Consider the following 22,075-nt stretch of genomic DNA (forward strand, 5'->3'; position numbering starts at 1 on the left):
GACAGTTTCCACAGATAATAATAATAATAATAATAATAATAATAATAATAGTAACAATGACAATGATTATTAGGTTGCAGTCTCCACCAGGTTCATGGTTCACATCATTGATGTTGCCATTTGCCTTCACCTTGTTCACCATGTAATATGTGTAATTTTATTAAGTTCACACAGTGTCTCTATTACATATTATAAGCAACTTGATAAATTGCTAACCACAGCTTTCATTTACGCTAGCTCTTCCTCACTATGACAATTTGGGATTTGATCTTAGATATTTTTCATTTCTGCACTTCAATATGTAGCTTATAGCTGGCAAATATTTAGTTAATAGCAATGTAGTTTTAAACGTACTAGTATCTTAACACAACAGAATACGCACTGTAAAGGAACTGTTTCACTTAGGTGTGAGTGATTATTTTACCGCTTTTTTATTAGGTCGCTTTCTTGTCTGTCAGTCTGTTAAGTACAAATTTTTCAACTAATTTTAAACCATATTCCTGATGAACAAGATACTTGAAATTTTAAACTTAGATCAGAACTGGATGACAAGGCTGTAGTGTGGAGGTAAAATCCTACTGCCTCCAATACGGGAATGAGTGGGTAAGGCGTTACCTTATATGTATTTGCTTCATTTAATTGTAATTAACTGACAGGCATGAAAGGTAGCCTCGTTGAAGATGGGGGCTATAAATATGATTCATTCCATCATATCTTTCAGCGCGCTAGCGGTAGTTAACATTAAGTTAGTACAACCTTTCCTCAAAGGCTTCCTCTTCGCTTGACTTCATATCAGACCAGCGAGCAAATTAGTTAACGCCCTCGATAGCAGGCGGGTGACACATCGAACTACAATAATTTTTGCGAAAAATATTACGTAAGCTATCGAAAAATGATTGGTACACGGGCGCTTTAATTTCATTTAAAGAAGCAAATAATGAGGGAACGTGATTAGCATTGGGTTGTTCAGCCTCCAAGAGTTCATCATCAATCCCTCTTACTCGAAGCCTGAAATAAAATTTTAACAACTTAACTAAAATTATTTGCATCAGAATAAATCATACGAGTCGTGGAAATGAAATGACCGACACAGCAATATATCAGATGTTAGAATAATTATTGAGTTAATTTAACATACAGAACAAACTTACGTGTTTCATACTAAACATGAGGGAAGAGAGTGAGTGAACCCACAGACAACAGGAAACAAAAACATGGTTCTTCTTCATTTATTCCGAGCGATATTATATGTGCTTCTTTTTACAAATATTACAGAAAATAAAAACTAATGTTATTTCATACCAAATGTTTTCAAAAATGTTTTCTACATTAAGATGTACACCGATCGGCCAGAACATTGTGACCACAAACCTTATAGGCGTTACGCCCACCTTTGGCACGGATAACAGCGGCGATGCATCGCGGCATGGTAGCAATGAGACCTTGCTAGGTCGCTGGAGGGAGATAGCACCATATCTGCACACACAAGTCACCAATTCCCGTCAATTCTGTGAGGGAGGCAATGAGCTCTGACACCACACTCAATCACACTCTAGATGTGTTCAGATATGGAGAGTTGGGGAGCCAGCACGTGTACTGGAACTCGCCATTGTGTTCCTGGAACCACTCCACCACACTTCTAGCCTTGTGTCATGGCGCATTATCTTGTTGGAAAATGCCACTGCCAAACGGACACATAATCTTCATGGAGGGGCGTAGGTGTGCTGCAACCAATGTACAAAACTCCATGGCCGTCCCGGCGCCTTGCACGAGCTCCACTTGACTCACGGATGCTCACACGAATGTTCCTCAGAGCATAATTTAGCCGCCGTCAACATGTCTCTGTCCAGTAGTACAGCTGTCAAGAAGCTAATCCCCTGGAAGGAGACGGATTCGCGCCTCCCATCGGCATGATGAAGAATGTATCGGGATTCATCAGACTATGCAACGCTCTGACACTGCGCCAACGTCTAGTGCCAATAGTCGCTTGCCCATTTCAATCGTAGTTTCCGGTGATGTGGTGTTAACATTGGCACATACATGGATTGTCGTCCGAGGAGGCCTACCTTTAGGAGCGTTCGGTGCACTTTGTATTCATACACACATGCACTCTGCTCAGCATATAATTCTGATTTAGTTCCACCACAGTTTGCCGTGTTGTTTTATCAGTCTGCCCAGCCTACAACTTCCGATATCTGTAATGAGGGTTGGCCGCCAAACCCCACGATGTGTGGATTGGTTTCACCTTGGTTTCGCCACGTGTTGAAGACATTCACCGCAGCGCTCCTCGAACACCCAACACGTCGTGCAGAGTCCGAAATGCTCGTACCGAGCCTCCGGACCGCCACAATCTGCCCTCGTTCACTCTCAGATAGATCGCGCGCTTTCCCCATTCTACGCACTGGCAGCTCTCTCACTGATACTACATGCACCGTGCGTGTGTCTGACTTGTGGCAGTGAGACTTCCTTAGCGTCTCTACGGCTGAGGGTGAGGTGGAAAAGGACTGACATAAAGGCATAACTCAAGGGGACTGGAGCACTGTCAACCAAATTTTGGACTCACATGATACCTTCTACGACGTTTTTATTAATTCTCTCTTTTGTCAGTCTGTGTGGCACAAATTTTGCAATTGTTTTAGATCTAAAATTTCCAATGTCCAGAAACTTTCAACATAGCTCAGAATTGAGTTAACTAACTTTCTTTGGTGTGCGGAAATGGTGCTTTGTGGAGCACTGCCGTTTCTCCGTTTTTCCTATTCCAATCCTGAAAGGCTCACAGGAAGATCAGATGGTAAGCCTCCCTCTGTATACCTTCATGTTCTTTCTGCGAGATATGACTAAGACGAAGCAATATATTGGCTGATTCAGGTGAAGTGAAACTGAAATAAACGTGAAATATGCTAGCCTTTGCTGCAGTATCATTAAAATGTATGAAATCGATCGAAAAATTTCACACACGCGTCACCAGAAATCAGAAAATAGTTGTTTAAACAAACAAAAACAAAATTTTAATACACTACGTTCTTAAATGGGGCTAAGAAGTATAACACAAATCCTCCTAGCCCCATAAACATCCCTACGTTTCACTCACGTTCCTATCTCCATACAGTTACTCTTCAAAATTTGTAATTGTGAATTTTTAATAGCTATGAAAATACTTGTAAGATTTAAAACGAAAAACGTGGGGGTGGAATGGTGGGGCGTTCATCCAATTTGCAGTTGTAACGACACAAAATATTCATGCATCACTTGCGTATATAATTCGTTTTAAATCTTACAAGTATTTCCATAGCTACCAAAAATTGACAATCACAAATTTTCAGGACTACTTGTATGGCGTTAGGAATCTGTATCGGGCTAGGACTTGGCTATGCTTGGATCTTTTATTCCACTCAAAAAGTTGGTATATTAAAATAATTATTTAACCTTGAGTAGCGTCCTTATGCTGCGTCACGGTTCACAAAAACCGATCAACTAAGGCCTACAGAGGTTTTCCACAAACATATTCTTTTGCCCCTTGGGAAAATATCCTGCACAACGTCTCACAGAAAAGAAACAAGACTAACGCTGCCAATGTGTACACTTATCAAATATATGTTGTTGGTGGCACTCTCTTTGGAGTCCACAGAATTCTGCATTCATTAGTGCCACTGTACGGAGTTTCGTCTTAAAACGCTCACTAATTTACTACATATAGGGTAGTGATTTCAGTGCATTAGTAAACTGCTTATTGTAACCTTCGTCGTAATCATGACCAATGGTGCAAACATCCGTAATCATTAGCTATGGTGCAAACATCCGATACCAGTGCTTCCTCTTCACACATCTCGTTTTTCCCCTTTCTTGGCTGCGCGCTAATGCAGCCACGTGCCAATTTCCCATTCTTGTTCTTCAGAGCCCAGTCTGTTATTTGTTATCGTTGCTTATCTTAGACATTTCAGATTTTCCAGCTTTTCGCACTGGAGATTGCGCCTGTTCTCTTTCAGCTCACTATTACCCCATAGTGCCATTGCATATTAACGCGATAGAATGCTTCATTTGAAAATGTTGTGTTTATAAAGCAAATAAATGCAATGATACAGTGACTTATAGCTTTGAATGACATATTCAGATAAAAGAAAATCAATAATAACCGAAAGCTTACCATCTCATTTTCTGTCTTCTGAAAATAACAAGAAACCGTTCTGTTTTATGTACCACATTCTGTAGGTCAAATGGCGCCCGTCATCTTGTTCCTGTCTGTTACATACATGAATCAGATGAGGATAGCAGTAATTGAAAGTAGTAATGTTTGTAAGGTGTCAGGCAAATCCAACACCTTCCATGGAAACCCTGACATGATAAGCAAATCCAGTAATATGTCACATAGCTCCGAATAAACCGTGACATTAAATTAACTAAAGTAATACGAATAACGAGTAAGCAAATGGAATACCACAGACTAACACAGAAATGCTTAAGTGCATGTCATACCTTCCCACCATGAGACAGACGCAGTTCCGAGGGGAGAAACGAGAATGGAAGCCGAGAGCAGAACCATGTTAAGCTAGAAGTCCCTACGGTAAGGGACGGACTGGACACCCACGTCGCCAGCTAACAACTAGGGCCACACAACCCGCAAGTTTTTGCGTGAGACTTTTTCGCGTCTCTGTTATGTCAAGGACCCCCCCCCCCCCCCAGCCCATGTTAAAAGCTAGAGCCCTTCAGAAAAACAGTATAGATGTTACGATAACGCTAAAAGGACCATACCAGCTGCATGTTTTAGTGTGAGACTTTTTCGCATCTCTGTTACGTTGCAAACTTTAAAAACATTGCCCCATCAAGAAAAGTATAACGTTTCTCATTGAATAGACAGAATTTTTGTAGGCGGAGCATAAAGTTAACATTGAGACCCAGATTGGTCAGATGAAAACACAGCCAGATAGTTAACTAACTTCGGTAAATGGTGGTAAGCAGAAGTTAGAGAAGAGTTGTTTCCGAGATGGCGAGGTGAGCGGAGCTGTGCTGCCCACTGCCGCCCTGACGCTACCTGAACACCGACAAGGTAATGAACGCACGCGATGCCGCATTTTTGAGCGCATAAGGCTTCACTCAGAACTGCACAAGTCTCATCTGTTACACTCACTTTTTTGCGTAATACTAGTGTCGATCGTCAATTAAAGCTCATGGTGTTCACATTTGCCACTTGAAGTAAAAACCTAAAACGCGATGATTTTTCTGTTATATAGTTACTGAGAAGCCACATCAGCCACTGTAATTTACAACAAGTTAGATAAGTAATTAAAGATAATTGAGGGTCACTGTAGAGCATTTTGATAGTTTTCTCTTTTGTGAAACTTAATTTAAACCTAGATTATAGATGTGATATGGCATAAGTCATCCTTCGATTCATTGTAGAACTTGGACACCCACTCAGGGAATATTCTGTCACATTTTTGTTGAATGCTGTTGGTTTTTACCATCCTGTATTAAAATGCTTCCTTTTATCAACAGCAACAACATTGTTTTGTGAGTAGAATAAAATTTCCAGTGGTAAACTTAACTGCTTTTTCGACGTTATTTCACCAGGTAATTAAAAATAGGAAAGCCTTGAACCCCTGCCACTAAATTTAGTTAGTATTAAGATCCTTTTACAGGGAGTGCAGTGGAGCTGACGCTGGTTATATCATGGCTAGTCTCACTGAACTCTTCTGAATTCTACATGTCATGGGTGGTCTGGCGTCTCCTTACAGCAAAAGGTCGCAGGTGCAAACTAGTCAATTCCCTAAAAAACAAGCTCAGAGCGTCGTTGCGCGAAAGTGGTAGGGAGACATGATGTAGAACAATCAGACACCACCATGAATGTTTTGAAAATGGCGACCTTGCCAGGATGGTAAAATACCATAATAGGAGGTCGACCACATGCCTAACTAGATCAGAAAAACATCCTCCTGAAAAATTTTTTTTAGTAAAAAGATATTTTCCTTAAGTTATAAATAGTCGAAAACAGTAGCTGCAGCGATAGATAGTAAAATTATTCAAGAAAGACATTCTAGCAGAAACAATAGCATAATTAGGTTATGAATTTTAATACTGTTAGAATTAAGTTTTTTCTCCAATGCAAGCGCACAGGTTGCGGATACATCGTTGAAAAGTTGGTTCTGACCCAACAAGTAAGTGAATGGTTTGTCAAGTCGTGTGAACAAAAAGTTTATGAAATGCGTGAAATCGTATGAGCGCATGTTGACGCGAAGTAGGGCGCGTGAATTGCTTTTAAAACAGAAAATAGGGGATTCTGAAAGATTAGCAATGGCAGATAGAGACCTTGACCGAATTGAGGTAGAGACCCTGCATGAAAGTGGACAAAGAATAGAGGACAGTACAATAGAGGATGCAGTATCGTGAGAAATAGGACACATACGCACCATAACGAGGATAATGTACGCCAAGGCACAGAAAACCTAGGTCAGCATACGACAGAGGAGCAGGAAAGTAGTGAGACAGTCGATGAGGATTCTAACTTACGTCTTGAATACGTAGAACCCATAGTACAAGTAATCAGAGCTCCCTCACCACAGAGTACAAGGAATGCGAGCAGAAACGTGTTACAGCACAGTTCAATGGAATCGGTTGCGAACCAACACTTGTGCGGAAACACAGAGCGAAGGACGTCGGAAGAAAACGCAATAGGACCCACTAATCTGGCAGAATTATTACAATTAATGACGGAAACCATGACAAGACAAAATAAAGAAATTGCGAACCAAATTAAAATTCAGAATGCAGAAATGACGAAACAAAATGCAGAAACCACGAGACAAATGCGTGCGATTAAAGAAAAAAACAAAAAAATTCAGTTACACCTAAGTCATATTGAAGACGAGGCAAAAGAATCTCGAGAAGTGATAGGAAACTTAATAACAGGTCACAATCAATTGAGAACAGACACTGACAAGGTAGAAGTGGACGTACAAACATTGCGTAATGACACTCAGGACGAGATCAAAACATTACGTAACAACACCCACGGAAAAGTCAAGAAACTAGAGAAACAGATAAACGAAATTACTAGACAAGCAGCAGGTACAGCGCGTAAAATTGTGGTAAACAGTGTGTTACACAAACGAATCACAAAAACAGCGCTGCAAAGATATGATAACCGCATAGCCATAACAGAAGCGCAAACGAAGCGACAATTTCAGAAATTGCGAATAGAGTTGTTGCAAACTATTGAAGAGCGTAATGAAAAGGATCGAACAAGCACAGAATCTGCTACCACATCCGTATCTGTAACAGCACCGGAAAAACAAGCAATTAACGAAGATATTACGCATTTGCGATTCCAGTCGCAGGCGGAAAGTAACAAACGTTAAATCAGACAGCCTGCACAGTAACAAACACGTTTCGAAATTCTTGATGAACAAACGCCATCACAAACACATGCGGAACCACAAATGTATGTTTCAAGACAGTTTGGATCGTGCAATGAAGCGGCAAGGTTAGCCAGACAAGATACCCAACCAAAACTGACAATAGAAAGCCAGGTCGCGAAGAGTACAGTGCAATGCATTCAGCTACACGTTCACAACCGACGGAAGAAAATTATTGCGTACCACTCCAACGATGCTACGCAATGGTAGGCGAAAGTAACAGTGGACAATATCCAATGGATCTACCACAACAGGAAAGAAAGACGGGAGAAATGATCAGAAACAAAAGTGGCGAAGAATCGCGAATTTCATGTGGAACTATGACGAAGTACGACAACGATCATTTCCTCACAGTCAGAAAATTTTCACGTTTTCGAGAAGGAAAGACATTACATCCACGAACTTTTATTGATCAATTCCGAGTAGGAATACCAGAATACTGGACGCTAGCACACAAATTAGACTTTATATGTGTACACATGTCAGAAACAGTCGCAGAAACCATGCAGAATATTGCAGCGACATGCCGATCGTACAAAGATTTCTGAGAGAAGTTTCTCTCACGATATTGGTCCAGCGAAGCACAGAACAGAGTGAAGTACGAATTATTACAGAACCCATATTTTCAAAACACAGGGGAGGAGAGTCCCGTGAAATTTTTCGAATTAACGCCAAAGAAAAATCAATGCTTAGATGTACCATACAGTGACGGAGAGCTGATTAAATTATGCTCGATGAAGCTACCATTGAAATACCAGCAATCATTAGTAGGTCGCGGAGGCAATGGCGTCGAAGCATTTAAAGTTATTCTAAGGGAACTAGAGTTCATATTTTCGGAAGATGACGCAAGAAAAAGACGAAGCGCACATGAAAACGAAAGCAAAAGGCATGAAATCCACAAGACACAGTACGAAGAAACAATAATTACAAACCACGTGATAACATTGCACGAAGAAACGACAATAGATTTCAACAAAGAACCGGTTATGGATTTAGAAGAGAATATGGCAATAACTATAATTCACCCACGAACGGCAACAACTATTACAGAAGGAATGACGACAACTGGAACGGGTACTGGAGAACCAATAGACCGACAAATTATCAACAAGGAAACCACTATCAACAAGCTGAACAAGAAAAGCGAATACAGATAGAAGAGATGGAGGTAAAAACCACCAAACCCTGATAAACGTTCGAATTGACAGCTAAGCACCCATGCCAAAGAGAATGACGCACCGACCCAGGGCAATTGCAGCACCTTGAACAGAGAAGTAAAAAGTTTATCACGAGAAGAGAAGGAGGAAGAAACAAATCCGCAGGGACCAGATGAAAACGAAGACAAGAAAATAACAATATCGTGTTGGGACGAAATTAATTGGGAGAATACTGACGAGGAAGATGAATTACCAGAGGCATGCACAACGAATGTAGGAGGAAAGGACGAAGTAATGAGTATTGCAGAGCTATTTGAGATGGAAACCAGGGAAAGCGAATTCAATGAAGATAATGCGCAGTTGACAGAAGTTGAAAATAAGTTACGAGTGGGCACACAACCCAATGTATATAATGAAGGAAGTTATGAAGCGATAATTAGAGCATTTAGATGCGATTAGGTGGAAGTAGTGACGAAAAAGAAGATAGACGAGGATGAGGAAAAAGTAGAGGATGCTGAAGAAAGACTAAATGAAGGAAGAAATAGAGAAGAGGAAATAAAAGAGAGAGAAGTAGCAGTCGAAGCTTATCCTACAGAAATTTCGAATTCACAAGAAAATTCCTAAAAAGACTCATGTATGGTTCAGTGGAGCATTCGTTGATGCAAGAAGAAAAGAAGAACAGAACCAACCCTTTCAAATTCAACCAATTGTGAAGGCCATGGTAAAGCATATCCCAGTCAATATTGTAATTTATAGCGGAAGTGAACTGACTGCGATCTCAGAAAATTTATTCATGCAGTGTAATGCCAATGAGGAATTGCCAGTTCTGAAAACACGTAAGATTAAAGTAAGAGGTCCTGTTACAAACAATGCTGCGGAAGTTACGAGACAAACAAGGTTAACTCTTTCGTGCCAAGGTCAAAAGATAGAAGCCAACTTAGTGATTATACCAAAACTAACCATAGATTTGATTATAGGTGCAGATTTTTTAAATGAAAGACGAGCAAAAATAGATATGGGAAAAGGTAGCGTAGCATTCGGGAATGTCACACTTCTCTTTGAGCAAAAGCTAAAATTAGAATAAATACCAGTTATAAACAAACAATTAAGAATAACGCGAGATAAAGAGGATGAAGAATTAGAATGGTATGCACAAAAGGGGAAATCGCCTCAACTCATGTTAGAAGTCCATAAAGACATCGACAAAAAATTGCAAGAAGTTCACTGTATTTCGGAACACAGTAAAAGGGAATCAGAGGGTATTTTACGAGATAAAGCAGAGGTATTTTTACCTAAGACTGGCAGTAATAAACACTTTCAGTACAAGTTTGAAGATTAATTTTATTACTGGTAAATAATCAGCACAATATTTCAAGATTATGTTGCAGATAAGATCGTCAGGAGATAAAAGAATGAAGAGAGAGGAAGGTGGGAAAAAGAAAGTAGTTTTAATAATAACACCAATAGTACCATAGATTAAGGTGAAGGAATAAAGTGTAGATAGTCTAACAGTATGAAAGACTAAAATGCTATACACCATGACACTACAAAAAATAAAAAAACTAATTTGAGGATTCTTGAGTAGACGTTAAGACTCAAAATATCTTAGAATTGTAACATGGAAAGAGCGGCGAAATTTGTAAGGCTTTTTTAAAAAAAGGCGCAAAACAATGTAGGTACTAGACATATGTTAGATGATTATAAGTAAAACTTTTTGTAAGAACCATTGTAAAAACTCCAACAAAGACTAGATGCAACGACCCACAAGTTGCAACACGAGAAGTATCAAGAAAGGAAAGGACGTAATTAGCAAGACACTAAGACAGTGAGACCAACAAAGGGCGCTTGTAAATCTATTACTGAAGGGACTGGTGCATGGACAGACAAGCAGACACCCCACTTTTGCCGCTCGTAAACCCCGAGGCGCCCCCACCGAGCGGGGCGAGCAAACAACGGCCCGATGAGAAGAGCGCTTGGGCAAGACACCGCTGGCAAAAAATATGTGTAGAAGTCACACTACTGCTACTAAACAGCACGCTGATGCACGAAACTGAAGAAGAACTTCCACAAATTAAAAATGACATTCCAAAACAATTTATCAAACGGTTACTAGGAGGAGAACTTCAAAGCGACTAGTTATCAATAAATATTTCCATATCCTGCCCAGAGAAGGACCAAGAAGCAAGTAAGAAGCAGAGAAAAAGCAGGATGAACAGAAGTTGAAGATTCTCAAGATTGAGACCAAGAAAGAAGATGGGTGACGAAAGTATTACAACGAAAAACGACCGCATTCAGCGACACATAACGATGACTTTCACGCATACAAAACCAGTAAACCACGAGATTCTACACTCAGAGCTCCATTCCGTTATGGGACCTCCACAACAGCAACACACACTTGCAAAGCCAACAAGGAACGTCGAACGAAGCTGTACATGAAATACTTTCCCACATACATCTCGCTCAAGTCCATCACCTACGTGCAAATACATTCGCCAACTCATGCTTTAACATTCATAGGATTGTGTGAATGTGTGAAATCAAATTATGGGATGTAGGAATTGTTCAAAAGAAACGTGTGAAAAACTAAATATGTTAAGCACACCAGACAGCTAATAAACTATAAAATAACAGTCATTGACTATGGACTTAAGTAAAAAATAGACTATCGATAAAAATAAGTCATTAGTTCTGAAATGGACAGTATATAAAGAAACAATATGCCACTTGCTTTCTCCTCATAAAAATAAAAGAATAACTATATTTTACTTATTTCTCCTTATAAAAACAAAGAATAAAAAATTATCTTGTTGGATGTTTTCCCTTTTTTTAACATTTGTACCATTTATTAGGATGATATCCCAAAACTTGTGTATGTATATTTCTTTGTCAAAGCAATTCTGGGAAATAACTCTTATTTTTTAGTGTAACATTGTTGAAATGAGTGACTAGAAACAAAAACATTTTATTTGTACATGATATTTAGAAAATGTGTAACGAATAGATTTTACTTAATTACTGTCTTTATAAAAACAATATTTCTAACAAAATCGATGTGAAAGACTCTCCACTTTCGATAACAAACTCCTTAAAAAAAATTCACACTTAAATAAAGAAAGAGAATAATTAAAAATTAATAATGGTGTAAAAATATTCTTCTCTTGTCATTTTTAATTATAATGTGGAAGAATATAAAAACATAAATTAGTAATACAAACTAGCATAAAACAGAACAACGTGACTGAACAGTACGCAACAAAATTTAGATAAATTAGAAAATTTTTGACTGACTTAGACAATGATTCAATCATTGCCTAAATCCAGTGCAAAAATTAAGTTCGAAGGGTGGTGATATGTAAGGTGTCAGGCAAATCCAACGCCTTCCATGAAAACCCTGACATGATAAGCAAATCCAGTAGTATGCCACATAGCTCCGAATAAATCGTGACATTAAATTAACCAAAGTAATACGAGTAACGAGTGAGCAAATGGAACACCACAGACTAACACAAGAATGCCGAAATGCATGTCATACCTTCCCACCATGAGACAGACGCAGTTCCGAGGGGAGAAACGAGATCAGAAGCCGAGAGCAGAACCGTGTTAAGCTAGAAGGCCCTACGATAAGGGACGGACTGGACACCCACGTCGCCAGCTAACCACTAGGGCCACACCACCCGCAAATGTTAGCGTGAGACTTTCGTGTCTCTGTTACGTCCACTCCCCCCCCCCCAGCCCATGTTAAAAGCTGGAGCCCTCCAGAAAAACAGTATAGGTCTTACGATAACGCTAAAAGGACCACACCAGCTGCAGGTTTTAGCGTGAGACTTTTTCGCATCTCTGTTACGTTGCAAACTTTAAAAACATTGCCCCACCACGAAAAGTATAACGTTTCTCATTGGATAGACAGAATTTTTGTAGGCGGAGCATAAAGTTAACATTGAGACCCAGATTGGTCAGATGAAAACACAGCCAGATAGTTAACTAACTTCGGTAAATGGTGGTAAGCAGAAGTTAGAGAAGAGTTGTTTCCGAGATGGCGAGGTGAGCGGAGCTGTGCTGCCCACTGCCGCCCTGACGCTACCTAAACACCGACAAGGTAATGAACGCACGCGATGCCGCATTTTTGAGCGCATAAGGCTTCACTCAGAACTGCACAAGTCTCATCTGTTACACTCCCTTTTTTGCGTAATACTAGTGTCGATCGTCAATTAAAGCTCATGGTGTTCACATTTGCCACTTAAAGTAAAAATCTGAAACGCGATGATTTTTCTGTTATATAGTTACTTAGAAGCCACGTCAGCCACTGTAATTTACGACAAGTTAGATAAGTAATTAAGGATAATTGAGGGTCACTGTAGACCATTTTGATAGTTTTCTCTTTTGTGAAACTTAATTTAAACCTGGATTATAGATGTGATATGGCATAGGTCATCCTTCGATCCATTGTAGAACTTGGAAACCCACTCAGGGAATATTCGTTCACATTTTCGTTGAATGCAGTTGGTTTTTACCATCCTGTATTAAAACATTTCCTTTTGTCAATAGTGCAATTTATAAACATTGTTTTGTGAGTAGAATAAAATTTCCAGTGGTAAACTAACTGCTTTTTCGACGTTATTTTACCAGTTAACTAAAAATAGGAATGCCTTGAACCCTCTTCCACTAAATTTAGTTAGTATTAAGATTCTTTTACAGGGAGTGCAGTGGAGCCGACGCTGAGATCATTAAGTATTTGGTTATATCATCGCTAGTCTCACTGAACTCTTCTGATTTCTACATGTCATGGGTGGTCTGGCGTCTCCTTACCAGCAATAGGTCCCAGGTTCAAACTAGTCAATTCCCTAAAAAACACGCTCAGAGCGTCGTTGCGCGAAAGTGGTATGGAGACATGATATAGAACAATCAGACACTGCCATGAATGATAGATGTTTGTCGCATCGTAAGCTTCACTGTAAAAGTGTACCTAACTCTCTCTGAATGATTCTGATTTCAACTCCAATATGATCGACTGCCAAAATCGAAAACAATGCTGGGAAAGGGACAAAACGTTCTGCAACTGACTTTATTCCAGGCGTGCAAGCGAAGTCAGCGCAGTACCTGCGGTGGTAGCGTGAACTGTGAACAACAGATGTGTATTCGTTAAGATAGTTGTGTGAGCAGTCACTGTTAAGTACTGATCGTGCGACCGTAGTATATCAAGGTAGTTGTATCACAAATCATGTGCTCAAAGCATTATATAAGAGGGTAATCCCAAAAGTAAGGTTTTCAATTTTTTATAAGTACATGGATCTGTTTATTTCTACAATGGTTTACATCGGTTTACAGCTTTTTTAGCTATTTTTCGACATAATCATCATTTCTGTTGATGCATTTTTGTAGACGCTGTTTCAGTTTTTGTATGGTCATGTCATTCGAGCTCGCCGCCATGCTGTTCAGAAGGTTATAACCTCTTCTTTCACCTTGTCGTCGGAGCTGAATCGCTTTCCGGCCAAATGTTCTTTCAAGCTAGAGAATAGGTGATAGTCACTGGGGGTGAAGTCAGGACTGTAGGGTAGATGGGTGATTATTTTCCACTGAAACTGTTGCAGGAGAGCAACAGTTTGCCGAGCGTTGTGTGGGCGAGCGTTGTCATGGAGAATGTGTACGCCCTTGCACAACATTCCTCTTCTCCGGTTCTGAATTGCCCGTTTGAGTTTTTTCAGAGTCTGACAGTTCCTGTCAGCGTTAGTTGTGGTCCCAGAGATTCAGTTCCGACGACGAGGTGAAAGAAGAGGTTCATAACTTTCTGAAGAGCATGGCAACGAGCTGGTATGACATGGGAACACAAAAACTGCCACAGCGTCTATAAAAATGCATCGACAGAATTGGTGATGATGTCGAAAAATAGCTAAATGTTCAAGCTGTAAACTGATGCAAACCATTGTAAAAATAAACAGGTCTATGTATTTGTAAAAAAATAGGAGAGCTTTCTTTTGGGATTACCCTCGTACTATGGTGATTCAAAAATAGCTGTACATACTTCGTGGATGTAATGAATGGATTAAAATAAGTCTAAAATGTTAAATATTGTTTTGTCTGAAACTGATTCATTTCCGAGTTATGATGCATGATATCATGAGCCAGTACAGCATTTTGGTGTGTCGTGTTCGCCTGCATAATGACTGATGTTGCCTTGTTGACGATGGCTCTGCGTATTTCAGTCGGGTGGCAAGAGAGTACCTCAATGTTGTTTATCCCGATGCGTGGATAAGTCGAACAGGACCAGTTGCTTGGTCCGCCTTATCATCGGTTCTTAACCCCTGGGCTTCTACCTTTAGGCCGTCTCAAGGAACTCGTATATGCTATTGCAGTTGAAAATAGCTGTGCAACTGTGCAAAATCAGGTAAATGGAGGCTACAACATTCCGAGAGTTGAGCACGTCACTGTCTTCGTCTACATGGATATCATATTGTACTGGCCTGGAATAAACGTAGAGTACGTATTTGAGTTGGATTTCGGGTCCTTCGTGTCGTTTCTTTCTGAGACGAACTAATTTTGTGTTGTTTGTGATGCATTTGTGGACCCTAATCTACTGAATAGCTCTGCACCAAAGCAGTTCCAGACAAATTGAATTTTCACTCTCATTTTGATGCATACATTACACCCACGAAGTGTGTAAACGACAAACTGCAGGGCGGCCTCCTGACTGGAAATGGAGGGAAAAAGGTCCTATGAAGGTGAGTCCGAAAACACATCGTTGCCACGGTAGATGGCGCTGACGAATGAAAGTTCGTATGACCACGTAACCCGTTTGGAGCACACAAACGACGATTATACAGACTGATAATGCCAGTTCTGGTAAAGGGTGGTTCATCGGTAAAGAGGGCTGATGACAGAAAACCCATCATTGTGACGATCTGGTGCAAAACCATCGACAGAATCCTTCCTGCCCAAGATGCTACTCCATGCGGGTGTCAAATGAATGTGCGCAACGGAAAATAATAAACGCTAAAATGAAGATTTGGTCCTGTCTGGCTGTCCCCTGAAGTATGTCCTAGGATCCCTTATTTGTATAAATTACAATCTACACATAAATGAATGATGAAGGCAACTGATCCTACTAAATGATAAACGTTGTTCCTGCTTGTATAATTATTGTAGATTTAAAAAAGCCTCTATATTACAAAGTTTACATTTCCTAAGTAAAATTACTAATCAATTGCCCAACTCTGCCCCTTATTATGACTGCGGGATCTAATATCAATAACAGCACCATCCACGTACCAAACACTAGAAGACATTACTTTCAAAGATGATCTATGGTGGTGTGGAACTTCAGAAGAAATAAACTAACGTGATCACAGCTGTTTAGCTTTTATAGCCCTAATAAGCCGAAGCAATTTGCGATATCACCGTATGTACTGCGTCCGGTGCGTCGAAGTGATGGTTCTCGTACTCGTCCGCGGCGATGGAAGAACTCCAGCCACGAATAAACTCTTTCAAACAGTAGGGCGCCAGAAGGCAGTCCTCTGACTAATATACTCTAATACTGTCTTATCCTCTCTGTGTTCTACAGACGAGAAACGTGAACTCTCAGCCACAAGACGGAGTTCAGATAACGTCTCAACATAAGTATAGTCAGAGGAAGTGCTCTCAATTACTGAACGCTGCGTACTCAACGACGACTCCCAACCCGGACGTGAAGTCCAGAATCGTATACGTTCGCAACAGTGCAGTGCCTAACTATAAACTCTCCTGAGAGAAAAGACAGCAAGTCCGTCTGTACCACCAAGCTGATATCGAGCGACTGTCACACATGGGCGCTTACAACGGAAGACCTCGTCTCTCCACCGCCGGCCTCCCAACAAGTCTCGGTCCCCACCCTCGTAATTCCGAAAACGAATCATATTCCCGAAACCATAGAATAGTCTCCCTCTCTACACATTATTCAGAACGCCGACCAACCATATTTTAGTATTTTATCGTCCAGCGAAGAAAGTTCGCAACGAAAAACCTATACTCGTACAATGGTATGTTTCTGAGTAAAAATCCATGGAAATAACCCAGCCAGCGTGGTTTCCGAGGTGCCGCTTCTTCGTTCCTCTCACCTGCATCCAAGATTTGCAGAGTTCGGAAGTATTATCCGGTAATCCTTCTAGCTCTACTACAATAGCGGCCGATAGCGGCCAGTCGCCCCTGTACTGTGTCTTCGCGCTCAGGTGTCCAGACTGTCCACCTTGGCACTTCCTGTGTGGAGCTGAACCACCACACTTATGTGGGCCTTCCACCCAGGGTTTGAGTTCCGCCTACCGCTTCATTTCCCACCTCTACTGGTATAGGTAATCATTCATTACGACGTTCTGATAATAAAGACAGTCTGTCACCTTTCATGCGACGGCCGTGGTGGCCGAGCGGTTCTAGACGCTACAGTCTGGAACCGCGCGACCGCTACGGTCGCAGGTTCGAATCCTGCCTCGGGCATGGATGTGTGTGATGTCCTTAGGTTAGTTAGGTTTAAGTAGTTCAAAGTTCTAGGGGACTGATGACCTCAGAAGTTAAGTCCCAAAGTGCTCAGAGCCATTTGAACCTTTCATGTAATAAGCGTTAACAATTATTTACAAGGCGTATGTTACGATGTCAGTCTCCTATATATATTTGTATGCACGATATACAATCTATCACATGATACCTAATTGTGTTTGTAGATCACGGCAAAGTATGTGGATGGGTGCTTGCAAAATGCGAAATTATAGCCACCTTACACCTGTAGAGTGAAATCCATTACTAATAATCCTTGCAGTCGTTGCAGGAGATAGGGTTAGTCGCGGTTGCCATTCAGGATGTACATAATCGTACTTCGGCGTACACGGTGTTGGCAGGCCACTTGCCTAGAGCTTGTTCATATTCTGCAGAAAACGGTCCTTCAAATCTGGTATGCGCACTTTTCGCCGCCTCTCTGCACGTTCGTGTGCCTATAAGGGACCATGATCACACATACACCCAAAAAGGGCTTCAAATGTAGCGTGATGTGGTTGGTGACTCGGGGGGGTACCTGTTCTCGTATTGCCGTGCTGCCTCTTGATCGTTTCCATGTACTTGCCGTACACATATACCATCTGGGCTTGTTCACGACATGAATACCGGACCATCCTGCTGCTTAAATTACGCTGCGTCGATCACACATCCTGCAACATACAAGGACGACCAGGCACGTGATCAGAGGAACTTCCATCCGTCAGCGACATGTATCGTGGTATCAATGCATATCCGGACACATGTTCATATGACCAGTCAGTAATCGGTCACTGCAAATGGTTCAAATGGCTCTGAGCACTATGGGACTTAACATCTGTGGTCATCAGTCCCCTAGAACTTAGAACTACATAAACGTAACTAACCTAAGGACCATCACACACATCCAAGACCCAGGCAGTTGGCTCTGAGCACTATGCGACTTAACTTCTGAGGTCAGCAGTCGCCTAGTTCCCCCATTGATCCAGCAGTTTTTTTAAAAATTTTGTTTTCCCTTTTCGATATTGGTGCTAATAGGAGCATTAGCAAGGGAAGGAAAGTAATAAGGAATACGAACATGATAGGGAACGAATTTCTCAAACGACTTGCGTTAGTAAAGAATTAAATATTTAATCATGGTCGCTTCACAATGGCTCTTCAATAACTCTGTTTCATGTCCTCATATTCCTTTGAATAACTAGATGGATGGTACTTGTCATATAAACGTTCGAACCCAAACATCCTGGCAGCACCAAGCTTGTTAATTAGATGTTCCATTCTTTTGTCAAAATGATGTGGAATGGGTCAGTTTTCGCGATATGTATAAATGACTAGTGTTAACATTAATCAACACACTATTATTTTTAGATCTGCTCATTCAACTACAATTCTATGTTCCATCCAAAGATTTAACGGAAAACTGGTTTTGTTGACACTAAAGAGTATTACCTTTTCGAAAATTACTTTTGACGCATACTGCACATGTGATAAAACTGCCTGAAAAATTGATGCTGCGAGCTGATCACGAATTTGGCAGTGAACTGTTTTATTTAATCCATGTGGTTGTGCAACTTCCGCTGGGTTTCCAGGAACAGATCGCACTTTTGAAGTCTCCAAATAAAGTTTTCAACTTGGCGATAAAAATAAAAATATCACATGACTCCCACACACATGTGCAGTTTGGCGGTATTACTACTGACACACAGGACGGTTGACACCGTCATCTATGAATATGCTACCATACCGGATGGTTATCATTAAAATGCAGCAGCTCACAGAGCTCTAGTTTGGATTGCAGTTATCGTACGGCAACGAAACTAGGCAGACATCCTAATGCATTAATGTGGAACCGATGTACGTTGGAAAAAAATGAGTTCTAATTTTGTCCACCAGGTGCAAATCTGGTGCTGTAAATGCAAGAAAGACGTATAGAAATGTTTGCGTTTGTGACGGGTTAAAAATGGGACTCGGACAGAAGAAGTCAAACATGTGAAAGAGGCATAGTGATCATTTTATTATTGACCGGCTCTTACACAATTTATACGATATGAGCATTGGCGACGTCGACAGGGTTCTGCACAGCGCCAGATTTGTACTTTGTGACCAAAACTGGAACTAATTTTTTCCAGTGTAAGGCAGTTTCGCATTAACGCATTAGCATATGTATTAAGTTTCGCTCGTTCAAATGGTTCAAAAGGCTCTGAGCCCTATGCGACTTAACTTCTGAGGTCATCAGTCGCCTAGAACTTAGAACTAATTAAACCTAAGTAACCTAAGGAGATCACACACATCCATGGCCGAGGCAGGATTCGTACCTGCGACCGTAGCGGTCGCGCGGTTCCAACTGAAGCGCCTAGAACCACTCGGCAACAATGGCCGGCTGGGCATCGGTTCCTGCAGTTTGTCGGTTTTATTAGCGTTCACCTGCAGCAGTCCAAGCGTCGTTACTTTTGTTCGCGAGTTAGGGTGTGTGTACATATTTCTTCAGGAGAATTTTCAGAGATTTCATTGATGTCAACCACATTTGAACATTGAAATGAATCAATGGTAACAGGTCAAAATTTGTTCCGCAGCCGGACCACTTGCGTGAAGCAGGAAATTCGTATTCGAGTGCCGCTCAGGCACCAATTTTGACCTGTTACCATTGATTCATTTCAATGGTCAAATGTGGCTAATGTCAATGAAGTATATGAAAATTCTCTATAGTGTTCTGAAGAAGACAAAAGTGTGTGCAAAATTTGTGCCACTGACCTTGGCTCACGAACAAAAGTAATGACGCGTTGACGCCTGCCACAATTTGATTGAAATTCAAGATGCGGGAAATTCTTTCCTGAAAAAAAGTCGCCATGGATGACGAGATTTGATGTTAGCAATACGAACCTGCCGCAAAACGACGAAGTACAGGTATTCACATGACGCGTGAGTTGGACAACACTTCAAAAAAGGACTTTTTGAGTGTTTCGCCGCGCGGGATTAGCCGAGCGGTCTCAGGCGCTGCAGTCATGGACTGTGCCGCTGGTCCCGGCGGAGATTCGAGTCCTCCCTCGGGCATGATTGTGTGTGTTTGTCCTCAGGATAATTTAGGTTAAGTGGTGTGGATTGATGACCTTAGCAAGTAAGTCCCAGAAGATGTCACACACATTTGAACATTTTTTCTAGTGTTTCGCATTGTTGTAACAATATTCGGTACGTTGCACTCAAGTGGGATGGGGGAAGGGGGGGGGGGGGATAATGTAGAGCCTGAAGAACTAAAACCGCAATGTAAACTTTTCTCTATTTTTTTATTATGACAGTCGAAACTTTGTCGACTGATGGGGCTGGGCTGGCTGCCTTTTCACCAGTTACCAGCCTGGCTCTGTTAGAATTGAATTCGGGTGAGGAGCGGACGTCGCACGCAGCCGTGGGAACGCAGCGGCGGTTAGCGAGCGCGGTGCTGAAACGCAGGTGGTGTAACTCACATTGTCACGTTAATTAACCAAGTTGCGAACTCGGTCGGCGACGGCGGCGGCGGCGGCGGCGGCGGCGGCGCCCCGGAGACCGATATAAGTCCAGCCATTAAGGGCTGGCCGTGTTCATCTCCGAGGTGAGGTGATGAAGGGTGCGCCGAACGACGCGAGACGCGACGCTCCGACAGCGACGGAGAGAATGAGGCGGGGGAGGAGATAGAGGCGGTAAGAAGCAGCGCAAATATTGTCCCGCCGTGACCGGGCGTGCGGGCACAGCTTAATGCCTCGCCGGCAGATATCCGCCAAACAAGTGGCTCATTTCTTCTGTATCGACGCAGTGCAGTGCAGTTCGCCCGCGTGTTGCACCCCTGCTCAGCAAACAGGAGAACGCAGCCAGAGAACGACTTCTGCTGCTTAGCAGCTACACTTTCCCTCCCTGTGCAGCGCTGATATGAGAAGAGGGGATTGCTGCCAGGTAAACACCGCATTTACTTCACTGACAAGGGGAAGGCCTTAGAAACTGGCAACCGTTTTGGTTCATACGGTGTTGCAGTTCCTGTGTTGTTTCGAAATACGGCGCAATGTTCCTTCTGATATGCCTGCATGTCTGAAGAAACATTGTATTATATCTCCGAATAATACAGGCACTGCAATAACGTATTTATCTGCCGACACTGGAAAATGCCTCCCATAAACGGGAATATACGTAATGGATGTACGAGTTAAGGCCGTAGACATATGGCTGACGTCATATGGAAGTTTAGGTCTGGGCGAAAGTCGTGCAGGGATAGCCTAAGGATATGACGTCACGGTAACTCAGCGTGTTCGGTCAGAGAAGGAGCTGTCCTCACTAATAAAAAACAATGAGTGAATGGATGAACTTGAATGGGTGTCATGGGACGTTCGCCCCGAACACATCTAATGAAAAAAAAGCAGTCAACAACGAGAAAAGGGGTAACGTGACTGCTCTCCATAAGTAGGAAACCAGATTCGAGTTTCATTGTCGTCATTCCATTACACAGCTGACAGCTGTCCACATCCACATCATCTACATCTACATGACTACTCTGCAATTCACATTTAAGTGCTTGGCAGAGGGTTCATCGAACCACAATCATACTATCTCTCTACTATTCCACTCCCGAACAGCGAGCGGGAAAAACGAACACCTAAACCTTTCTGTTCGAGCTCTGATTTCTCTTATTTTATTTTGATGATCATTCCTACCTATGTAGGTTGGGCTCAACAAAATATTTTCGCATTCGGAAGAGAAAGTTGGTGACTGAAATTTCGTAAGAAGGTCTCGCCGCGACGAAAAACGTCTATGCTGTAATGACTTCCATCCCAACTCGCTTACCATATCTGCCACACTCTCTCCCCTATAACGCGATAATACAAAACGAGCTGCCCTTTTTTGCACCCTTTCGATGTCCTCCGTCAATCCCACCTGGTAAGGATCCCACACCGCGCAGCAATATTCTAACAGAGGACGAACGAGTGTAGTGTAAGCTGTCTCTTTAGTGGACTTGTTGCATCTGCTAAGTGTCCTGCCAATGAAACGCAACCTTTG

Source organism: Schistocerca gregaria, chromosome 4 (assembly GCF_023897955.1).
Source record: "Schistocerca gregaria isolate iqSchGreg1 chromosome 4, iqSchGreg1.2, whole genome shotgun sequence".
Classification (NCBI taxonomy): Eukaryota; Metazoa; Arthropoda; class Insecta; order Orthoptera; family Acrididae; genus Schistocerca; species Schistocerca gregaria.